Source organism: Mustela erminea, chromosome 2, assembly GCF_009829155.1.
Source record: "Mustela erminea isolate mMusErm1 chromosome 2, mMusErm1.Pri, whole genome shotgun sequence".
Lineage (NCBI taxonomy): Eukaryota > Metazoa > Chordata > Mammalia > Carnivora > Mustelidae > Mustela > Mustela erminea.
The window spans coordinates 159389420-159411595 of record NC_045615.1 but is presented as its reverse complement, the minus strand read 5'-3'; the positions used below and the strand labels follow the sequence as shown (position 1 = coordinate 159411595).

At 48.1% G+C, this 22176-nt stretch overlaps 1 protein-coding gene across 1 annotated transcript in view; it reads right to left on the bottom strand.

Moving 5' to 3' along the window:
• SHROOM3 (shroom family member 3) overlaps positions 1–22176 on the bottom strand; it is a 290162-nt gene that overhangs the window by 208140 nt on the left and 59846 nt on the right. The window lies entirely within an intron of this gene.

Below are 22176 nucleotides of genomic sequence, written 5' to 3'. Positions count from 1 at the left end.
ATTAACACTATGATGTCTTTACTAGTATCATTCACATTTGACCAATAAGGACATTGAGATATAGTAAGTCTTTAAAAACAAACAAACAAAAAAAACCCACTTGTTTTCAGTCATACAGCTAATAAATGTTGGTTCAAGATTGAATCTAGCAGTTTCCAGAGCCTGTATACTGTCTAAATACTATATTAAATGACGTACTTTTTAAAACCCTTTTCTCCGGACTCTCCCGTCCCCCAGGCTAGTCGTTTCCGTCTGCAGACACGTACCATTGTGAACTTCGTAAACTTCATTAGTGAGGTTGTTTCCCTGCATCATACATTCTTTGCTTACATGTCTGTCTCCTCCATCAGACTCTATGCGTCTCCAGGGCAAAGATAACACCTTATTCATTTTTGCCTCTTCCATGCCTAGCACAGTTTCTGTCCTGAAGTAAGTGGTCAGTACTTGTTGCTGTATTAATTTCTTGTTAGCTGTGCAAGCTAGAGCAGTACGAGTGTCAGAAGGGCCAATCCAGGAAAACAAATTACTCTAAGTATTTCGAACGCAGGGCAGGTAACAAAAGGGTTCAGTTATATAATAGTGGATGAGCTCCCAAGCCGCTGTGGGAGGTTACCTGCACCCCCAGCCCCAGGAGGGTTTAAATCTGCCTGGTGGAGATGTGGCAGGCAGGATCTAGCCACCAGAAAAGACAAAGCCACCATCACGCTGTCTGAGATCAGAGACAGGAGAAACAGCCTGGCTCTGCCTTCCCTTCTCCCACCCTCCAATCATTCATCTCCCAATGGCCAAACCCTGCTAGTTGACTGGGGAGACAGAAGTACAGCCTTCAGGGGGTTAGCCCCCTGGGGGAGGAGCCAGGCTGACCTTAAGGGCAAGAAGACCCAGGACAGGGGGCAGAGCATGCATCAGAAATCGCACCTTCCTTGTGAGCAGCGTGAGAAGCTGCAGGGTCCCAAAGCAGACCCCCACGGCTGCTGGCTATCAATGCTGGGGGCTGGCCCTTTGGTGTCCCATCCTTCGCCTAGGTTCCACGAGGATCCCACTTTTCTGCTAACGTATTATGTGTCCGCGAAGTCTAAGTTCTCTGGGGTTCGGCTACCTCTTTATGTTTCTGTTGACATCGACAACAACTACTTACTGATCTTCTGCCTTGCATCCGACATTGTGCTAGGTCCTGGGGAAACAGAGCTCAGAAGGGTGAGAGGACCTGTACGTGAAGTCATCTCGGCCAAGGGGAAACAGACAGGTGGAGAACTGTCATGTCTGCCACGTGGTGAGTGACGTAGCTACGGTGAGCACGTGGGGGCTCCAACAAGGGTCACGCCCACCCCCCATAGGTTGGAAATGCAAGGATAAGATTGTCTTCTGAGAGTTTAATCTGCAAAATCAAAGCAAATGGGTCAGAGTGGAGGTAAGCAAAGACACATGAAATATAGGTAATAACCCCTAAGGCTCCAACGAGCTCTGAAATCCTGGGACTCTGCACTCTACACTCACACCAGAATGCCACCTTATTGTGTACCTACCGTATACCACACACGGGCCAGGTCTTCCCACGCATGATCTCCTTTACTGGACCCCTGTGTCTCTGAATGTCACACCATGAGTGCTTGAACTTTATAAGCAAAAATTTTACAAATGGAGAATGACGGAATGACGCGAGATTTTCTTCGCCCTGCTCGGGGTCACAGAGCTAACAAGTGGCAGAGAAGGAAACAGCCTCCAGATTCCCATTCCTGCTCTGAGACACCAACTACTCCAGACATAGGAGTGTGTTTGTTGCAAAAATAAAACTTGGCTAAAGTAAGACTCCCGTAATTTCCACTCAGTTGACAGCTTCCCACACAGAGTGCCAACTCCTTTAAAAAAAGAATGAAGTACATATGATATTTGGTTATTATTTTTCGCATTTGAACAGCTGACCGGGTCAATAAGAGAGGATGGTGGTTTTCTCTCCTTAACATTCTGTTTTTTTTGTTGTTGTTGTTTTGTTTTTTTTTTTTTTAAAGATTTTATCTATTTATTTGTCACAGAGAGAGTGAACACATGCAGACAGAGTGGCAGGAAGAGACAGAGAGAGAAGCAGGCTCCCCGCCGAGCAAGGAGCCCGATGCGGGACTCGATCCCAGGACGCTGGGATCATGACCTGAACCGAAGGCAGCCGCCCAACCAACTGAGCCACCCAGGCATCCCTACATTCTGTTTTTTAAATACAAAACCTTTGCAAGGTATGTTGCTTTCAAATGTTCTGCACCAGTTGGGAGCTCATTCTTGGCTCTTTCACAGCAGTGTTCTCTAACGTGGGACAGAGACTTTTTCACCTCTGTCTACGGTCCCCAGTCACCCATCTGTGGAGCTTGGAGAGCTAGTGGAACAGCCAGCTCCTTGAAGACAAGTAGGAACAGTCTGGAAACAGGCTTTAGAATGATGAGGACAATGGGTTTTGACTCCACTGGGTTTCTCTGGGAAATCGCTAAACCTCCCATAGGTTTTGAAGAGTTCATTTTAATTTGAGTATGCTTCTGCCTTATATAGTCTTACCGTTCCTCTGACCCTAAAAAGATTTCCCTACAGTAAACACAGAACAGCGAAGTCAACTATTACAAGTTGTCCGTAAGTAAAATGAAACAAAACAATAGCTCATCAATAGATCCACTATTTAAGAAAAAAAGAAATCCCAGCCTTGATACTTCCTGTGCATTCCTGCAGGTGGCTCCAAATTTGAGGGAATTATTTTATTCCCAGTGGAACAGGAGACTGGCACGTTTATGCCTTCCAGCTACCTACTGTGAAAGGAAGAAGACTTCAGGAGCTAGTGGACAGAGAGAGCTGGGGTTGGTTCCAATGGCCATCATCATCGGCATTTCTAGAAAGGAGCTGTTTGTCTGATGGCTCTGCTGCTCATGGTTTTCAGGATTCTCTTTGTGCGGTGGAGTGGGAGGTAACTGTCTGTTAGACATTTTCCAAACGCTGGCTGAACTGGATGGCTGGCCAAGGACTGTGCTCTCGGGGCAGGCTGTCATTCGGTAATCACTGGCTAAGCGCTAGACTGAATGCTTTGTGAGAGGATCTGCACTTCATCTTTTAACAAACCCCATGAGGAAAATACACTTATGATTGATGGACGCAGAAGCTCAGATGATGCTGAATTTCCTATCCTTTTCCCACCACAGCACCCCCAGGGTTGAGAGGACGAATTTCTTGACACATGGGTATGCCATCGGCAGAGCACTGGTGGGAAAGCTCAAAGTCGGACACGGTGAAAGTACCCTGAGGAGATTAAGAAAATGGCTGGCTGAGATTTAAACCGAAGGCTGTGACTCCAAAACCTGTGCTCTTAATCTCTGATTTATACTGTGGTGTACCATCAATTATTTGCGTAGTGTTGTAAAATTCTCACGAACATCTCCAAGGGGTGAGTTATACGTCTACATTTGACGTATAACTGAACCCCTTATGGTGCTGGGTTGGGACCCAGGCCAAACCCTCACTTGACTGGGTTATCCTGTTGGACTGTGTTTCCAATGATTAGCGCTTTTTTAAGCATCACCATTTGACTGTTTTCATGGAAATCCTGTCATCCCAGCTATGACACTGTAAAAAGAGTCTACTCTGTGTACCCTCGGGTGGGAAGGCGTTGGAAGTCGAAATCGCAAACCAAGCCAACAGCTGAGCTATTACCACAGTAGGAAGATGGGGAGTCACTGTTTCAGACTAACTAAATGTACCTGACGGCCATCCGGAAAAGCAAATACATTCCTTCGCAATTTTTCCTTTTTAAGTGTTTCTGTCCGCTGAGAAGCAGTGTAGGGGGGTTACTCCTTCAGGGACCAGCTAGTCAGGATCCAGCCTCGCAGGCGGGACCATCTCTGTCACAGGACACAGAGGCAGAGAGGGAGCTGGGCTTCTCACCTGCGTGGGACTCGACCCTCTGGTCCTCTCTGCGCCACGGTCTCTTTCCTGGAAGCCGGTTCTGGCGCGAGTTCAAGACCGTTCGTGCTGCGTTCCTCTCCCTGGAGACAAAACCTTTCCCTGGACTTTGTTCCTCAAAGTCATGGTTTTCATCGTGTGTGCATTTATTGCTTATTTACCTAGAATGTTCGATCCCACGTCCACCAAGAAAAGTGGAAAAGTACCTAAATGTACTAAATATAACAGAACTACGCACAGGTTTTCATCCAAAGGAAACTCTTCCCCATTTCGGTGGTATTTACTCTCGGTTAAGCACGGAAGGAACCAAGAGGCGTGTATCTGTTACCCCAACGGGGAGGAGGAAGGGTCGAGCCACGACTGGGAGCTGACATCCCAGCACTGAGCCTTTGCTCCAGGGGCCCAGAAACAGAAGCGCCTCTTCACGAAGCAGCTCCCCAGCAGGAGACGGGAAAGGGCAGGAAAGGGCAACAGCACACCCAGAGTTTTCAACCCCTTGTGATGTTTATGCAACGCTTGTTAATCTGTGCCTCGCAAAACCGGCCCGTTACTGAAGTACCAGAAACGGTGGTCACTTACTCCTAAACACCTTCCCATTTCCCATAGAAGCGATGCCTTTTTCAGACAAGACCATGTTTTTCTCTCAGTTAAAAATGAGAATCTCTGAGGAAAAGAGTAGATACTAGATATTTATATAGCAGCACTCACCTCAAGAACTTTGGGCCAGGAGCCCCAGCAAAGGGAGAAATTGTGCTAGATGTGTTCACAGAGATAAAACCAATAAAGCAAGCAAGCTTGGGTGCACTATACCATTCATTTTGTAAGAAAGTTCTACCACGGGACTGCTAAAGCTGAGAAAAATACTTCCAAATCACATGACTGAAGTCAACATCCAGACCTAGAGCAAAACTGCTAAGCAGTAGGATTTATGCTGTAACAAATATTTTCAAAAGAATGAAAATTATGTAAACCACCCCCTCCCTCCGTCTAAGCTAGACTTAGAGGGAAAGAAAGAAAGAAAGAAAAAAGAAAGAAGCGAGAAAGAGGGAAAGAAAAAAAGAAATAGGAGAAAATCCTTGCTGGGCTGGAAGAAAGCAAGAAAGAGAGGAAGTCAGTGGTCAGAGCGGCTGACAGAAAGTGTAAGTGCTGGGGGTAGGGGTGAGAGGAACCCTCAGAAGGGTTTGGGGACCTCAGAGCAGGGGACTTGGGCCTCCAGTCCCCACCCGGAATCCTGCAAGGACATAGTCCCACGGAAAGCCGACGCCCACACTAGGGGCTACAGGAGACCAGGGCACGTGGAGCCGAGACAATCCCAGATAAACCCACCCCAAGTCCTGGCTTCCCGTCGTGTCAGAGCAACACGAGGAGCTGCTGAAGCTTTCCCAGGGCTTCCCGCACACCTTCCCGCATGAGACTGGGCAGGGGTGGCCGGGAGGAGGCCAGTGGACTGGGAATGCCCTCGTCACTGCGCGTGTGACGGGAAACCGAAGGGCCGGGGTAGACTGTGGACCCGGCAGCGGACGGCAGAGAGGACAGAGGCCAACAGCCACAGGGAGGACGGTGCCGTTAGCTGCCCGCTCCTCACGAATGCCCAGGTTGTATACAGGGATGCCAGGAGCCAAGATCATCTCCGCCTCAGGGGGAGGCTACGAAAATTTAAAGTGGGAGGAGGAGGGGAATCTTGAAGGATTTACTCAGGAAGGACTGGGTTTCCCAGGGCTACAGTCACAGCCTGACACAGTTCTTAACTTGATATGCTGGAGTTCGTGGAAAGAACCTGCTGATTTTTAAAAAAAATTTATTTATTTATTAGAGAGAGAGACAGAAAGAGCATGAATGGGGGAGGAAGCAGAGGGAAGAGGAGAAGCCGACATCCTGCTGAGCAGGGAGCCTGACATGGGGCTCGATCCTAGGACCCTGAGATCATGACCTGAGCCGAAGGCAGAGGCTTAACTGACGGAGCCCCCCAGGCGCCCCAGAATCTGCTGGTCTTGATGGACGGGCAACAGCAGGCAGCACGCCCAGTAGTGGCCCCGTCAGAAACAGGCTCTCGCTGGCTCCCAGATGGAGAAGGCTGGCAGCCATCTGCCCTCACACCCACTGGGGAGCTGGTACCTGCCCGCGTGTGTTACAAGAACTTTCCCTGTCCTTCTAGGGCTACTGTGAAGCTCCGGGGAAGGAAAACCTCCCGAAGCAGAGAGTGTTGGTAAAGGTCAAATTCTTCAGCAGAATTGCTGAAGAGAAGATTAAGGCTAAAGAGGGGGCGGGGTGGGGAACCGGGGACCGTGCCTGGTATTTCGAAGTCACATGGGGTAAGGGCCATTGAGTGCTAACCAGCGCTTTTCAAAAAAAGGGGGAAAAAAAAAGAACTGGGTTTTAAATCAGAAGTAATTGAATTTACTTTGAATTAGAAAGATTTCATTTTCTATTATCAAGAAGAAACTGGGGCTCATGAGTTAATTTAATTCAATTACAGAGAAATAAAATTACTTCTTAGCTCACTTGACACGGACAAAAGCAAAAAATGTACTCCCTTGACACATTTTAGTGTAAATACACAGTTACTATTTCAATTGTATCTTGGGTTTCGGAATGAGAGGCTTGAGGCCCTCTAAAAGGAGTTTTACTCCTCAGCGCAGGAATTAGGAGGAGCTTTTGAGGGGATGTGTAGTGGGTCTGTGGCCGGGGGGAGGCAGGGCATTGGGGCTGTCCCCAGGACCGACTGCCCCTTCCTTCACTGTGAATCAGGCTTGGTGACCGCGCCCCTTCTTCTGTCGTGGTGAGCCCGCGTGCACCTGCCAGCCCGGCTCAGGAACGCCCGGCCTCGGCCACTGGGCACAGGACACTTCCCGGCGGGGCTGGTCACGGCCCAGCAGCCAGCAGCGAGGACCGGCCTCCTCTCTCCGGAGATGAAACGCGGAACCAGGATTAGTTTGAAAAGGACAGCAGAGAAGGTAGAGGAAGATGTGCGGCAGAGTGCTCGATCAACACCGCCCAGAGACCACGGCTCCTGACCCGTCCAGGGCCTCGGGCCTCGGTCGCTTCCTGTCGATCCCCCTTGGAGCTGGGCTTTGTGTTATGTGCGGCCGAAAACCCTGAAATGTCACAGTTCGAGAAAGGGGCTTTCTCTGAGTCAGGTAGGGCCTCACAGTCATTACCTCATACTTTAATGCCTTTTTTTTCCTACAAGGGTATTCGATGAGAAAAACAGACAAAGAAGTAAAACCGAATTCTATGAAAAACCCAGAGTAACCCCCCCCATATTTCACATTTCTCTTCCCCCCACCTGTGGCGTCCTTCTCCTGGTGACCTGCACACAAGGGCTCTCTCTTTCTTCCCCTTCCTCCCTCCTCTTCCTGCCTTAAACACAGGAGGGAGCACGAGGAGACGGAGAATGAGCGAGAAGGCAGGGGCCGGCAGGCAAGGGGGCACGAGCGACTGGGTGAAGGAACATTCCTTCTCGGCTCTTACATGAAACCAGGAGCGTGGGCTCGCATTGTCCGGGGGGATTAGGTGACTCCAAGAGAACGGTCCATTCCACAGATTCCACTCACGGCTCATGGCCAGGTGACGCGAGCCCTGAGACACAACGCTTGGTGACTGAGTGCTCTGTCACAGCTCTCGAGCCTGGCAGCCTCCGGTGACTAGATTTCTCTCACTTGGTTTCTCTCTCACAAACCACTCCAAGGCTCTGAGGGTGACCTCCTGGGTCAGAGTTTAGAACAAGCCACCGGACAGGACACTTATCAAAGTGCAAATATTGACTTTACAATGTGGCAGTTAAAAATACCCTGCCAGAGGCTCCACGTGCGTCAGGGGAGGCCCGTGTCCTGTACCCAAGACTTCCTCCGGGAGGCCCTCCCGCCCACATGCTTCCCTTTCTCTCCTGTGGCTGCAAAGTGGTGATGTTCAAAGGGGCCGTTGTCTCTAGGACATTTGATTTTTAAGTTTCTGCCCATTCTGATTGACTCTTTGGCTTTAGGGGAAAAAATAATTCCCAAATTGGCTGCTGTGTACAATAGCCATGCGTAGGAGCCCGTTAGCATCGACTGATTGATTAGTTCATTCATTCATTCATTCATTCATTCATTCATCTGGCATCCGGAGCATGCGAATCCAGGAAGAGAGGTGCGTTCCCCAAGGCTTGGTTTCAACTCACAAAACCAACGATGAGATCCAGAGGGAATCTGAGGCCAGAGTCCAGACTGCTCTGGAGATAGCATGTGGGTACGGCTCAGGGCCTGGCCAGGGAAGAGCAGAGGCTAGAGCAAAATATTTTCAGATGTGATCTAGTTGGGGGATGCCCTTGCTAACTCATAGTAACTGGGTCCTTGCTTCTATGCCGAGGGAAGGTGGATTTAGAGTCAAGACCCTGCTTGTCAGAGCTGACTTAGATCGGGTTCTGTGCTTGGAAGAGTGAGACTAAAGGACCTTGGAAATATCTGCTCAAAGAACTCTCAAAATGACATTAAACAATCCAATCGGAAAATGAGCAAAAGACATAAAGAGGTGCTCGAACCAAGAGGATATGTGAGGACACATGAAAAGATGTTCAACAGGCTTAACCATTAGAGAAATGCAAATTATGAGCACACTGGGATATCATTAAATGCATTAAGAGGAACTAAAATAAAAAATAGTAATAATGCCAAAGGCTGGGAAAGATGTGGAGAAATTTGATCTCTCGTACATTGGAGGTGGGAATGTAAAATGCCACAGCCACTCTGGAAAATAGTTTGGCAGCCGCTTTAAAAATTAAACATACACTTACCTATGACTCAGCAGCTGCACCCCTGGGCGTTTACCCCAGAGGAAAAAAACCTCATGTTCCATGTAAGTACAGCCCCTCTATTTGTAATAACCCATAACTAGAAACAAAAAATATCCCTCAGTAGGCGAGTGGTTAAACAGCCTGTGGTATACCCATGCCGTGGAGTACAACTCAGCAATACAAAGAAATAGTGTTTATATGACATTACCAAAGTGACAAAATTAAAAATGGAAAACAGATCAGTGGTTGGCAGGGGTTAGGGACTATGTAGGAATAACATGAGGAGGGTCTTTGTGGGGATGGAATAGTCCTATACCTTGATTACACTGGTGATTACATGACTTTATATATGTGATAAAATGGCATAGAACTATACACACTAAATTGTACCAATGTCAAGTTCCTGGACTCCCTACCGTACTGTAATTATGTAAGATTTATGTAACCGTTCAGGATACCTGAGTCAAGGACTCACCAGCACTCTTTCGTACTACTTTTGACATAATTATTCCTGTGAATCCATAATTATTTTAAAAATTTGGGGGGGGGGCGTGGCACTTGGGTAGCTCAGTCAGTTAAGCGTCTGCCTTCAGCTCAGATCATGATCCTGGAATCCCAGTCCGAGTCCCACATCAGGCCCCCAGCTCAAAGGTGAGTCCGCTTCTCCGTCTGACCCTCCATCTGACCCTTTCTCTCTTTTGCTCTTTCTCTCAAGTAAATAAATAAAATCTTAAAAAAAAATTTTTTTGGACCCTACCAAGAGTTTCTGGACCTAAACCAGTTGCTATTTGGTTTGGGCCATTTCTCAGTAGTTTTATGTTCACTGCCCCACATCTCCTCAGTGGGACCCCCCTCCTGGTCACTCTCCGCCCAGATAGTTCCCGAGAAAATGCATGACGTGGGCCTCAGCAGTCAGCATATCATGTTCCCCTGGGCCAGTCTCGACTGGATTTTGCCAGAGCTGGAAGAGAAATGACTGCTCTTTTGCCCTGGCTTCAGATCTGGCAATATGGAGGTCTGGCAGCCACACGGGGGCTGCGAATGGCACTGTTGCCAGGGAAACAACAAGTGAGAAATAGAGAAAGCAATTCCTTTCTGAGGAAATCATGGGAGCCTTGCGTCCAGTCATGCCTACCTTTGGACTGTTTGTGAGCCAACACATCTCAGAAACTCCGGAGCCGGCGGCCCTCTGCTGGGCCCCACGGCAGCTGGATATGTGAGGTTACTGTAAGCCTGGGAGAGAAAACGGTCGACCCTTCCATACACAAAAACGCAAACAGCTCTCAGGGTTGCCCATGAACCCATCTCCCTGCATCGAGGCTACTACTGGAAACCTGCTCCTGGGGAATCCTGGCCACACACGGACAGCAGGAGCTCTCCTAGGAGTTGATGCTGAAACCTACCGCGGCCACGTGAGCACCTGAGCGCCGGCGCAGGAAGAAGTCCCGTTTCATTCAAGAGAGGATGCTGAGCCCCTGAGCAGATAAAACTTTGGTCCCTGTCTCTCCCTCCAACTCTACATGTCCTTCTGATTTTTCATTTTTCTCACTTTATTTTGCTTGCCATTTTGCTTCCAAATTCCTTCATGGGTAGCCCTGTCTTTGTCGCCTTTCTCTTGTCAGCCCCAGTCACGAGATGCATGGTTCTGACCCAGCCTGGCCTCTGTCCTCCTCTCCCTTGTCCCTCGTGAGGCCCCGAGGAGGTCCGAGGCCCGCACCTTCCGTCTCCTCTAGCCCCCGCCTCCCAATCCTGGTGAAACGGGGCTTTTCTCCCACGGGTGCTCCGGGGCCAGCTCCTCAGGACTTGCTTGGTCAATGATCTCTGCTCTCTGGTGCCTTCAGCCTGACCTCTCTGCTGGCTGCTTCTCCCCGGCCTGTACACATGCCCCAAGGTCTCTCCTTTCGTGGAAACAACACTGGCCTCACCCTTTGCCTCCTGCTAATGGCTGCCCTATCTCTCTGCGCTTCTCAGCCAAGTTTCTGGAAAGAACATTCTTCCTTGATGGGCTCTGTGCTTCCTTACCTTTTATTAAGTGCCCCAGTCCTTGGCCGTCTGGCCTCTGGCTATGGAAACTGCTCTCTGAGACCTCCCAGCTGCAACATGGAAAGGGCTGGTGTGAGTTTTGGGGCTTGTAGCCCCTGGGTGCTGCCCCCCAATGCCCTCTCTTGGACGTCCCTGACGCCGCGCTTCTGGCTTTCATCCCAGGGCTCTGTCCACTTCTCCTTGGTCTCCTGGGCGGGGGCTTTACGTTCCCTGCTGCTCAGAGTTCCATGCCCGGCCTTCTACGTGTCCTTACTTTGTCATCGTCACCACACCGTAACTGGGAAATCTCAGAATCTGTGACTTCACGTCACACCAGGACATGTACGAGTCGCCAAGTCCATCTCCTGGGCTCCAGGTCACCTCGCTTGAGGCCTGCCCCCAAGGTCTTCAAGCCGCCCCCCCCCTCCAGACTGAGCGCCCGTCTCTCTCCCTCCGGCAAAGTGTGTCTGCGGCCCTTCCCCTCGTCCCCCTGTGTCCCCTCAGGGAAGGGCGGCACCGACCACCCAGGCCCCCCAGGCCCCCTCCTCCCGCCATGTTGTCAGCGGCCTGGTCCTCTGGGTTTCAGCTCGTTCCCAGCTCTCCCACTCCCGCCCCTCCCCTGACACCCCTGCTTTCTTACCCGCTTGTCCCACCTGGCTTGTCCCCAGGCTTCTCCACACACCTAACCCCCAAACAAAAATGTGCTCAGGTTCCCCCTCGCTCCGAGCCCTGCCGTGGCCTCGCTCAGTCTTCCTGGTGAGAGGCTTCTCTCGATGCAGCACCCTCGACATGTGTCCCGTCTCCTCCTGCCAGCTCCCCAAGGGCGCCCTGACCCCTGCCGCTGACTCCCGCACTGGCCTTCCAGGTGGTTCAGTTGGTGTCACGTCTCATGGAAACCCTCTACTGTACCCAGGCTGAGCTGGCCCCATCGGCTCTGCTCCTGTCGCCTGCGCCCTGAGACTGTCACGGCACGCGTCCCTGTACTGGGTCCTCCACACCCAGATAGCTCACGGACAAGGGCAGTATCTTTTTGGGTTTGTTGTTTGTTTTTGCATAGCACATTTTTTTCCCCAAATGTCATTTTATTTTGCACTACTTCAAACCTTTAGAAAGTTATAAAGAATGGTACAGTGAGCGCGCACCGTTCACCCAGACTCACCATCTGCTTACGTTTGGTCCCCTGTTCCCACCCCTGCCCTCTCCCCGCCCTCTGTGAAATCCTGGTGTGCGGTAGCGGATCGCATCGGGCCCCTCCAGGATCCTGCCCACCCAGGACCTATGAACATGACCTTATTTGGAAATAGGGTCTTTGCAGATATAGTCAAGATAGGATGCAGACATACGGGATTAGGATGGGCCCTAATGCAATGACTGGTTCCTTGTAAGAAGAGGGAAATCTGGACAACCCACAGGAGGGATTATCACGTGAGGGAGGCGGAGACCAGAGTGATGCCTGGAGGAGGAAGGGACGGATCCTCCCCTGCAGGCTTCAGAGGCGGCGGGACCCTGCCACCACCCTGACGGCAGACCCCTGGCCTCCCAGGCAATGAGAGGGTGACTTTCTGTTGCTTTAAGCTACCCAGTTCGTGGTAATTTCTTACGGCAGCCTTAAAAAACTAATAAAACTATCTTATGCAGAGAGAAACCCAGCAGTAGGCCCTTGACCCTTGAACAACGTGGGGGTCGGGAGCACTAACCCCCCGCGTGGTTGAAAATCCACTTACAACTTCAAACTCCCCAAAAATGTTGCTAATAGCTGGAAACTGTATCAGTCACATAAACAGTTTATTAACACACACTTTATTTGTTTTATGTATTATATACTGTATTCTTATGATAAAATAAGCTAGAGGAAAACATGTTAAGAAAGTCATAAGGAAGAAAAGAAACATTTATAGTACTGTACTGTATTTATCAAAAAATTATATAAATGGAAGTGCACAGCTCAAACCTATGTTGTTCAAGATCTAACTGTAGATATTAATATACCTATTAATGTATCAATGTATAATATAAAATATAAAATGGATATTAATATATCCATTAATACAGATACAAAATTTTTTTTTACTGAATCATTTGAAAATTTTAGAGATCATGACATTTATACCTCATACTTTAGTGGGTATCTCCTAAGAGTCAGGACATTCTTATATAATTACACTATCCTCATACTCCAAAAATGTAACCTTTTTAAAGTTATAAAGCCATTGTTATTACCACTGGGAAGAAGTTCAGAATTCAATCAAGATTCAGTTACTGTACTTAATTATCGTGTTTCTATACCCTCTTTATACTGCAACAGTTCTACGTCTTTTTTCATTTTTTTCTTCTCTTAACATTGGCATTTTTAAGGATCCTAAGCCAGTTTTGTATATTGCTCCCAAATTTGGATTTGCGTGACTGTTTCTTCATGATTACATTCCGGTTAAACCAGTTTGGCGAAGGACTACAAGGGTGACATTGTGTCCCTCTCGGTACAATGCATCAGGAAGCACATTATGACATTGATTTGATTTGTTTTGCTTTGTTCTGTCTTAATTTTTTGAGTATCGTGGGCACGGCATTGCACTCATTTCAGGTACACGACACGCCGATGCGACAAGGTCATACGTTACTCTGTGCTCCCCACGAGGGTAGCCGCCATCTGTCTCTGTGACACCTGGTTTGGTTACGAATGCTCAGTACTGACAACGGCAAGTCTGATCACGTGGGGAAGGCCGAGGATTGTGTCTTATTGTATTCCCAGTGTTTATCGATAGGTCTGTGAGCCAGGAATTGTTCATTGAATGAATCCATAAATACACTTCTGAACTCCAGTAGTCTACCCTGACATGAAGGAATTTGAAACCTTAGCAACTCGTGCAACGTCACCTCAATCATCTACGTCACCCCATGACCCTGGAGTTTCAGGATCGAGTCCCACATCGGGCTCCCTGCTCAGCAGGAAGTCTGCTTCTCCCACTGACCTCTCTTCGCTCATGCTCTCTCTCTTTCATTGTCTCTCTCTACCTCTCAAATAAATAAATATTTTTTAAAAAAAAGTTAGTGTCTGTGACTTACTAGCTGTCTGACTTTGGGCACATGACCTAACCTCTCTGTGCCTCAGTTTCCTCATCCGTGAAATGTGGATAGGACTCACCTCTGGGCTGTGAAGGGGTTTATGTGGATTAACACCTACGGATTTCTCAGAATGACACGTGGCACCCAACATGCAACCTGTGAGCGTTGCTTGTTACTACTAGTGTCCTCGTCATCACCACCACTACCAGCCGGAAGAACCGGTGAGACTAAAGCAGGGAAAATGAAAAGAGAATTGGAGGGACAGGACTGGTCTCTTCAAAGGCTTGAAATGCTGCCAACAGGAAGAGGGATTAGGTGATTTCCATGTGACCCGGGAGCACATCTAATATCCAAGGGTAGAAATTACAGGAATTCAGAACTGAACTCACTACATAGGGAGCATCGTTTTAACGGTTGGAGTTACGGGAAGATCAGAGGCCTGCACTCAGTGGCAGATGTCCTGGGTTATGGGGCTATGCAGTCCCACCTTGGACGATCTTTTGGGATTTAATAATTAGCTGGAAGACTGAATTAGGTGATCTGAAAGAAGCTAGCCTTGTGAGTCTATAATCAAGCACACCCATTAAAGCATCCACCACAATGTTAAAGAATGATTAAAATATAAGAAGCTCTACAGAAATCAAAACCCCTGTATTGCAATACTGACACACCTCACACCTCCCAAGTCGACCCACGAGTCGTCCAGATTTCCACCGGATACGCACGTAAACAGGAAAGAGATACCACCCAAACAAATAACACACTCGGGGCACCTGAGGGGCTCAGTTGGCTAAGCGCTGACTCTGGACTTCAGCTCAGGTCATGACCTTGGGGTCCTGAGATCCAGCCTCAAGTCGGGCTCTGCACTCATCACAGTCTGCTTCTCCCTCTCCCTGTGCCCCTCACCCCCCTTGTACACGCTCCCTCTGTGTCTCTAAAATAAATAGAATAAATCTTTATAAACAAAATACACTCAGATGCACGTAAAAAACACAAGAAACACCTTATCTCATAGGAGTCTAATTTCTAAAATCTGTCCGTGTATATGGTAAGAATCACATATAGTGAAAGTTACCCTGAAAAATCTAGAAAGACACCACCTTTAGCAGCTGCCTCTTTGTAGGCTGATCCCTGCTTCTCTAGTTCAGCACTGAATGAAGGAGTTGGCTGGAGTTGAAGTGCCAGGTTCTGTGAAGAACACATGTGTTTGGACAGGACGCTCAGTCGCTCAGTCGGGGGGAAGAGATTTGCTCCGCAGGGAGAGGAGATGCGTGAGACCCATGAGATTCGTGTCACCCCCTCGATCTCACTTCAGGACACACAGTCGGGGGTAGAATGTCAAGCGAAACTGATTTTCCTATTTTGTCTATTTCTTTTCTTTTTCCTAATTATCCAAGGGCACAGAGTGGGAGTCACTGAGGTTAAACGCCCGCCTCTGAACATTTCGGAGCAAACCAGGACTCCGGTCAGCCATCGTTATCTGTCCGCCCCTGGTTTCTGTGACTCCTCCCCGGCCCCTGGAGACGCGTTGCATTAGTGATCCAGGGCCCTGCTCTCTTCTCGGAGAGGCACCCACCCCCTGCATCTGGGGACCTGCCCTTCCCGCCTGCGGTCTCTGACCCAAGGTTACCGCCACCTTGAGCCCCCGTGGCCACGTGTAGGCATGGGACGTAAGCAGGGCCCGGCAGCAGCCTCCCCTGGGATTTCTGCACTTGCAGAGACTAGTTCCCGCCTGTGCACCGAGGGAAGACAACAAGTAGAGACAGGCCGTGTGGAGAGGGGCAGGGGATCCTGGCGCCATTCGAGTCCTGGTTCCAGTAGTCCGGAGGGTCCGACGGGCCCTTGCCCTTCCGGTGGTGATCCAATAACTCGCTTCTTTTAGCTTAATTGGGTTTAGGTCACTTCCAATGAAAGGGATTTTAATACAGTCCTCAAGGGTTTGATTTCCTGACCTGCACGAGTCTCAGGGTTCTCCAGGCAAACAAGAGAGGTCACAGAAACGAGTCTGGATGCCTGGGGCCCAACTCCTTACAGGGCATGTGTGGAAATGCGTTCCTTTTCCAGCAGGTTCCATGGAGCTCTACCAAATGTGAAGAACCATTTAAATCCTTGCAAGTCATTCAGATAATGTAACACACACACACACACACACACACACACACACACACACAGGAAAGGAAAGGGAGGAGAAGGGTCAAAATGAAAGAAAACCCCGTGCCTTAATGAGAGTTCCCTCTACCTTTGCCTCTGTCTTTTAAAGTTATCGGCTCAAGGCTCTCATTTAGCCACAGCAAACACTTACTGGGTGCCTGGTGTGTGCCGGAGGGGGAGGTGGGTTGGAGGAGGCAACTCAAATGAACACACGGGGTCCCTGCCCTCAGGGGCTCAGCACCTAAGAAGTTCTGGATGTTTGAGCCTCCTCAAAATACCCCCAACAGATTTGTTTATTTTTCCCCCCTTATTTATCAGAAACTGAGATAATCTGGTATTTCATATGATTAGTCAGAGCCTAGTTCTCACTCTTCAACAGGAACACACACACAGATACACACACAGTATCAAAATAACAATCTTGCAATTCCTGAGAATTATTTGAGTAGACATTTTCTATCTTTCTTTTTTTTTTTTTTTAAGATTTTATTTATTTGCTTGACAGACAGAGATCACAAGTAGGCAGAGAAGCAGGCAGAGAGAGAGAGAGAAAGGAGGAAGCAGGCTCCCCGTGGAGCAGAGAGCCCAATGCGGGGCTCAATCCCAGGACCCTGGGATCATCACCCAAGCCAAAGCAAACACTTAACCAACTGAGCCACCAAGGTGCTCCTCCTTCTGAATTTTTTTAAAAAAGAAATTGAATTAAGGAAATTCATCACAAAGAATTCAGCATTTGCATTAGAAGGAAAAAGGCTTTGTGTCCTGTTCCTAAGATGTGCCATTATCCTGTTGAAGACACAGTGTCACAGGGAGGGCAGCTAGTAGATCATTCAACGCACATCTTTTTACAGGAGGTGCACCTAGGAGGCCTTGGCTCAAGGAGCAGTACAAGGTCACATGGTGACAAGTTCTGGCCCAAGGTCCTACTCTGCAAACACCTGGCTGTTTCCTCTCTCTATTAGCGTACTAAGGCCCTCACTGACCTGGGAATTAGCAGAACAGATCCCATCACGTTGAAGAACTTTCCAAAATGACCTCAGTCACCTTAATGTCCAAAAAGAAAAAAAAAAAAAAAAAACAACCTAAGATTTCTCTAGTAAGTCAACAACTCAACCAAATTCTTTACATTTCATTTCAAAGCACATGAATCCCAAATCTTATCTCTCTATCTAGCACATCAACTGGAAAATGACCAGTCAGTCAGACAGGAATTCTGAGAAGCCACCCAGTCAGAGCCCAGATGAGCAGAGCTGAAAAGAGCCTGCTGGGCAGGTGGGGTTAGGAATATCCTGTACAGGGGACGGGGGCAGCTTTACTGCTGGGGTTGGCCAGCAGAAGGGAGGGGCCCCTGGACATTCTGTCTTTAGTAGTCCAGGTAATTTGTCTACACCCATTCAATGCCCACTGCGACTAACCAGGGTGTCTCCTGTTCCTGGACAACAAGGGCGTGATTCAGGACGGGCAAACACATGGCTTCTTCCACACTCGAACTCCTGGCAGGCATTTTCCACTTACCAAAGTTCAGGCTCTTTACAACAGAGCTGACCAGGCAATTGTCACGTAGAAAAAACCTTATTACTACCCTTGAAATGTCTTTTGAGCAGCAAATATCTAATCTCTTCGTACCACTGGGGGTGAGAAAATCACAGTCCGTAGCCCCAGGGAATGTATTTGAGGACACTTTTAATGATAATGAAATGAACAGAAGTTTCACAGAGTGGAATTTCCTCAAGTGAGAACATAATTGAATTCTGGGTATGATGAAAGTTTAGCTGGAAACAAAACTCCCCACATGGGCTCACTCAGAGCAGGCTCCCAGGCCTCCCTGTAATACTTTCCCCCCACAAATTTCCCCGTGTTTGTGGACTGGGGCTGAAATTGAGGGTAGCAGCTATAATTCATGAAAGGGACCCAGGACCAGAAACTTGGAGAACCAGGACTGGAGAAGGCATTCAAATGCACTGATGGATGGGACTTTCCCCAAGGATCGGCCCTGCGACTTGGTATTTCTGTCAAGTACTTACTGCATTATATCTATTTGCTGATGGCCTTGGTTTCCTTTTTGGAAAGTTACACTCCTTTTCTCATAAATGGTGACCAAAGCGCGATTACTGGAGTGTCGGCTGACAAAGGCCATTCAGTGCAGGGGCTCGGGTAAGGTCAAGTCTGATGGCCTTGCAGGGGACCCTGTCCTTCACACCATGGGACGCTCTGCGCGGAGCATCCTCGGCTCTCAACACAGGGGAACAAATGGGGCCGGGAAATAGGATGATTTGAACTTTAGAAATACTTTCATAACATGAAGGGTGATTTTAGGGAGGGCAAGATTAGAGACTAGAATGTCTGTAACAACACGATTGTAACTGACCAGGTAAGAGATGAAGGAAGATGGAGAAAAGAGAACAAGTTTGAGTCGGGGTAGCGGGCAAAATGAGCAGCCTTGGTGACGGGCTGCCCATAGAGAGGGAAGGAGACGGGACACTCTGGTGGTCCGAGGAGGACCAGAACCCCCATCCCCTCTTAGTCTATTGCTAGGTTCCACAATTTCCCCTGGTCTGACTTTCTCAACCTCCCTCCTTGTCTTTGTTTCACTATGGATTATCATTTCTGATGATTAGAAGTGACTCACATGAAGTCATATTCCATGCTAGGCCCTATGTCAATAAGCTGTGCTTTCTAGCCAACTGGTGTTTGAGAACGGGTCAAGCAAAATTCATGTCCAAGTCCTTGAATTAGTCATTCACCTCATAAAACTGTAACAGATGCATGAGAGTAATAAGTCAGCCATCCTAGGTCAGAAGACAGACTTCTCAATGCAGGGCTTCCCAATATGACTGTAAATAATGGAATTAATTTTGGCAATGGAGAACCTTCACCCAGACAAGTTTCAGCTTGAGTTTAAATGGCTTCTAAATAGGGGGCACGTGGGTGGCTCAGTTGGTTAAGGGTCTGCCTCTGGCTCAGGTCATGATCTCAGGGTCCTGGGATGGAGCCCCGCATTGGAAATCCCTGCTCAGCGGGGAGCCTGCTTCCTCCTCTCTCTCTGTTCCTCCTCTTTGCTTGCACATTCTCAATCTCTCTCTCTCTCTCTCTCTGTGTCCCTCTCTCTCAAATAAATAAATAAAAATCTTAAAAAAATATAAATGGTTTCTACATGTAATACCCAACTCTAGTTAACGGCGGATACTACAAATCGAGACAAATTTCACATCCTCGGTTCATTAATTCCATTGAAATAAAGCCCAAGCCATTGAAGCATTTAAGGGCAAACGGCAATTAGAAGACTGGAAACAATGGTCAATTTGTTCATTAGACGCTTAGAAGGCAATAATAAATAGGTAATGACAATTTGAAGACCACGGCCCAGAAGACCGTTAGAGAATGAGAGAAATTTTCTACTTGTCAAAAATCATGGAATCAGCCTCTCTTTTCCCTCTGGTACTCTTATTTTCTTTCTTGCGCTACACTTTTTCTTTTTTTGTTTGTTTTTTAAAAGTTTTCTCTTCAAACTCTCCCACATTTTTTCCCTCCCCATACTTCATTTCTAATTATAAGTGGGTTATGTGTCAGTTAGTTCTATTTTTTAAATGAAGTTTCACATTTCATGTTTCAGTGTGATATGATTTACATGCCATAACATAAAACTCACATATCATAAAATTCACCTTTGATAATCACACAATTCAGTAGTTTTCAGTATGTTCACCTTGTCATGCAGCCTTCACCACCATCTAACTTGGGGGCATTTGTATGCATTAGCTGTCTCCCCCACAGGCAGCCGCTGGCAACTACTAACCTACTTTCAATCTCTACTTATGTGCCTATTCTGGACACTTCATGTAAATGGAGTCATATAATATGTGGCCTTTCATGACCTTCCACCTAGCATACTACTTTCAAGGTTCCTCTATGCCGCAGCATGGATCAAGGCTCTGATCCTTTTTGATGGCTGAGTAGTATTTCACTCTGCGGATAGATCACATTTAGTTTTTCCATCATCTGTTAGTGGACACTCTGGCTTCCTTTATTTATGATGTATTATAAATAATGCTACAGTGTTCATATGAACACTGGTGTGGGTATATGCTTTTACTTTTCTTGGGTGTATTTATCTAAAAGCGGAATTCCTAATCATACGGGAATTCTGTTTGACTTTTTGAGGAAATCCCAAACTGTTTTCCAAAGTGGCCACCAAATGTTACTGTGCTTCATATTTTTCACTTAAATACTTGAACTTTTAGAAATTTTTTAAAAAATCAATTAAGGGGCGCCTGGGTGGCTCAGTGGGTTAAAGCCTCTGCCTTCGGCTCAGGTCATGATCCCAGTGTCCTGGGATCGAGCCCCACATCAGGCTGTCTGCTCCGCAGAGAGCCTGCTTCCCCCTCTCTCTCTCTGCCTACTTGTGATCTCTGTCTGTCAAATCAACAAATAAAATCTTTAAAAAAATAAAATAAAATAAATAAATAATCAATTAAGTTGCCTCTTGCTTCTTATCAGCCTTCAACTGAGTTTCAGTGTGTGCCCCTGGCCCTTAACACACTTAAGGATTTTAACCCTAGTCCAGAAACTGTAGCAGTCAGACATTATAATGATCAGCTAATGACTACACAGTAGTGTATCACTTTTTATTTATTCGGTTTTTTTTCTTTAAAGATTTTATTTGTTGATTTGAGAGCGAGAGACAGAGATCACAAGAGAAAACACAAGCTGGGAGAAGAAAGAGAAGCAGACTCCTGGCCCAGCAAGGAGCCCGACGTGGGACTGGATCCCAGGACCCGGGGATCGTGACCTGAGCCAAAGGCAGACTCTTAAAGGCCACGCAGGTGCCCCCGTATATCACTTTTTAAAGATCCAAAATGACCGAGATAAGAAAAAGCAAAGTCCCAGGTCCTCTAAATCTCCGCCTTCTCCTCAGCATGTTCTCAGTGCCACAGGTGAGGACAGACATTGGTCTCTGTGAGCGTTTGCCAATGACAAAGAACTCACTTTCTTTTAAAGGCTTTACGTCAGCAGCGACCCAGCTCGCCTTTCACTCTTGAAGTAACGACCTGTCAATGTGATCCAAGAGACGGAAGGGCTGTGTCCCCTGAACTTTAGAAGCGGAATCAGCACCAGCCCTCCCTTCCACACTCAACTCGGACAGATTTTTCTCGTGTTCCCCTGGGGCTCCTCTCACACATGCAAGCGTCTGCCAGGGAGTCATAAAAGCCCCAAGGGGACAACAGTACAGCGCCGTGGAGGCTCCTCTCAAGTCACCGGAAACCAGGGTGGGCCTGGTGGGTCTGGGAGCAGACACAACCGCCTGCTCCCGCTCCCCAGTTGGCAGCCTGACACCAGGCGAGCCGGAGGCAAACGGCACGCTGCAAAGCTCCGGAGCATTCTACGGGACTGGTTCATGCAGACGGGGCAGGCTCCACAGTGTGGGGGCTTTTATGAAATTGCCAAGGAGATCGGTTATGATCCAAGACTCAGTTATGTGCCTCTCTTCCCTGTATCTTAGCAAAATATTCACATTTTCCACCTGAGCTCCTGCACAAAGCTCTCTCTCCTCGGTTAGTAATAATTCAGGTCTGTGACACGGTCCCTAGTGGATTTTTTGCTGACTCTCGCTTCATGGGAACAGCACATCAAGTGTGAGAGAAACGTGTGACTCGCGCCTGTTGCCTTCCTCCCGTCACCCGAGCCCCTGAGCGCCATGTTAGGTTTTCTTTATCCATCTCAATCCCACTCACTTGGGTACAAATTCAAAGATGAAGAGCTTCCCCTCTTTGTGCCTTGATCCCCAAACGCTCTGCAGAGGGCATATCGCCGAAAGCAGGCGCGTGAAGGTGAGGAGCAGAGGCGGTTTGGAGGAAAGGTCAGCATTCCGCATCTACGAGCTTCCTGCCGCGGTCTCCTCGATTATTCTGTCCCTACCACTGAGCAGGGAAAAAAGGAAAGAAGGAAGAGAATTTTCTCTGAGAATCAAGACTCAGTCCATGCACCAACAATAATCCTTGCTTTCCCTCCTCTGGTGATGTCCTTCCCAGAGAGATCTAGAGCATCCCAAAACTCTGTCCGAGATCCCAGCCCGTCACTCCTTACCATCATGGGAGCAAATCTCAGGAATGAGCTGAAGGCCTTTGAGGGGCGTCATGAAACTGTTCCAAGTTGCTCAGGTTACATGGCGTCCATTGAAACCATTCGACAACTTCTTCCCAATGTTATGTGTCAATTTCCTTCTAGTCTGTATGCCAAAC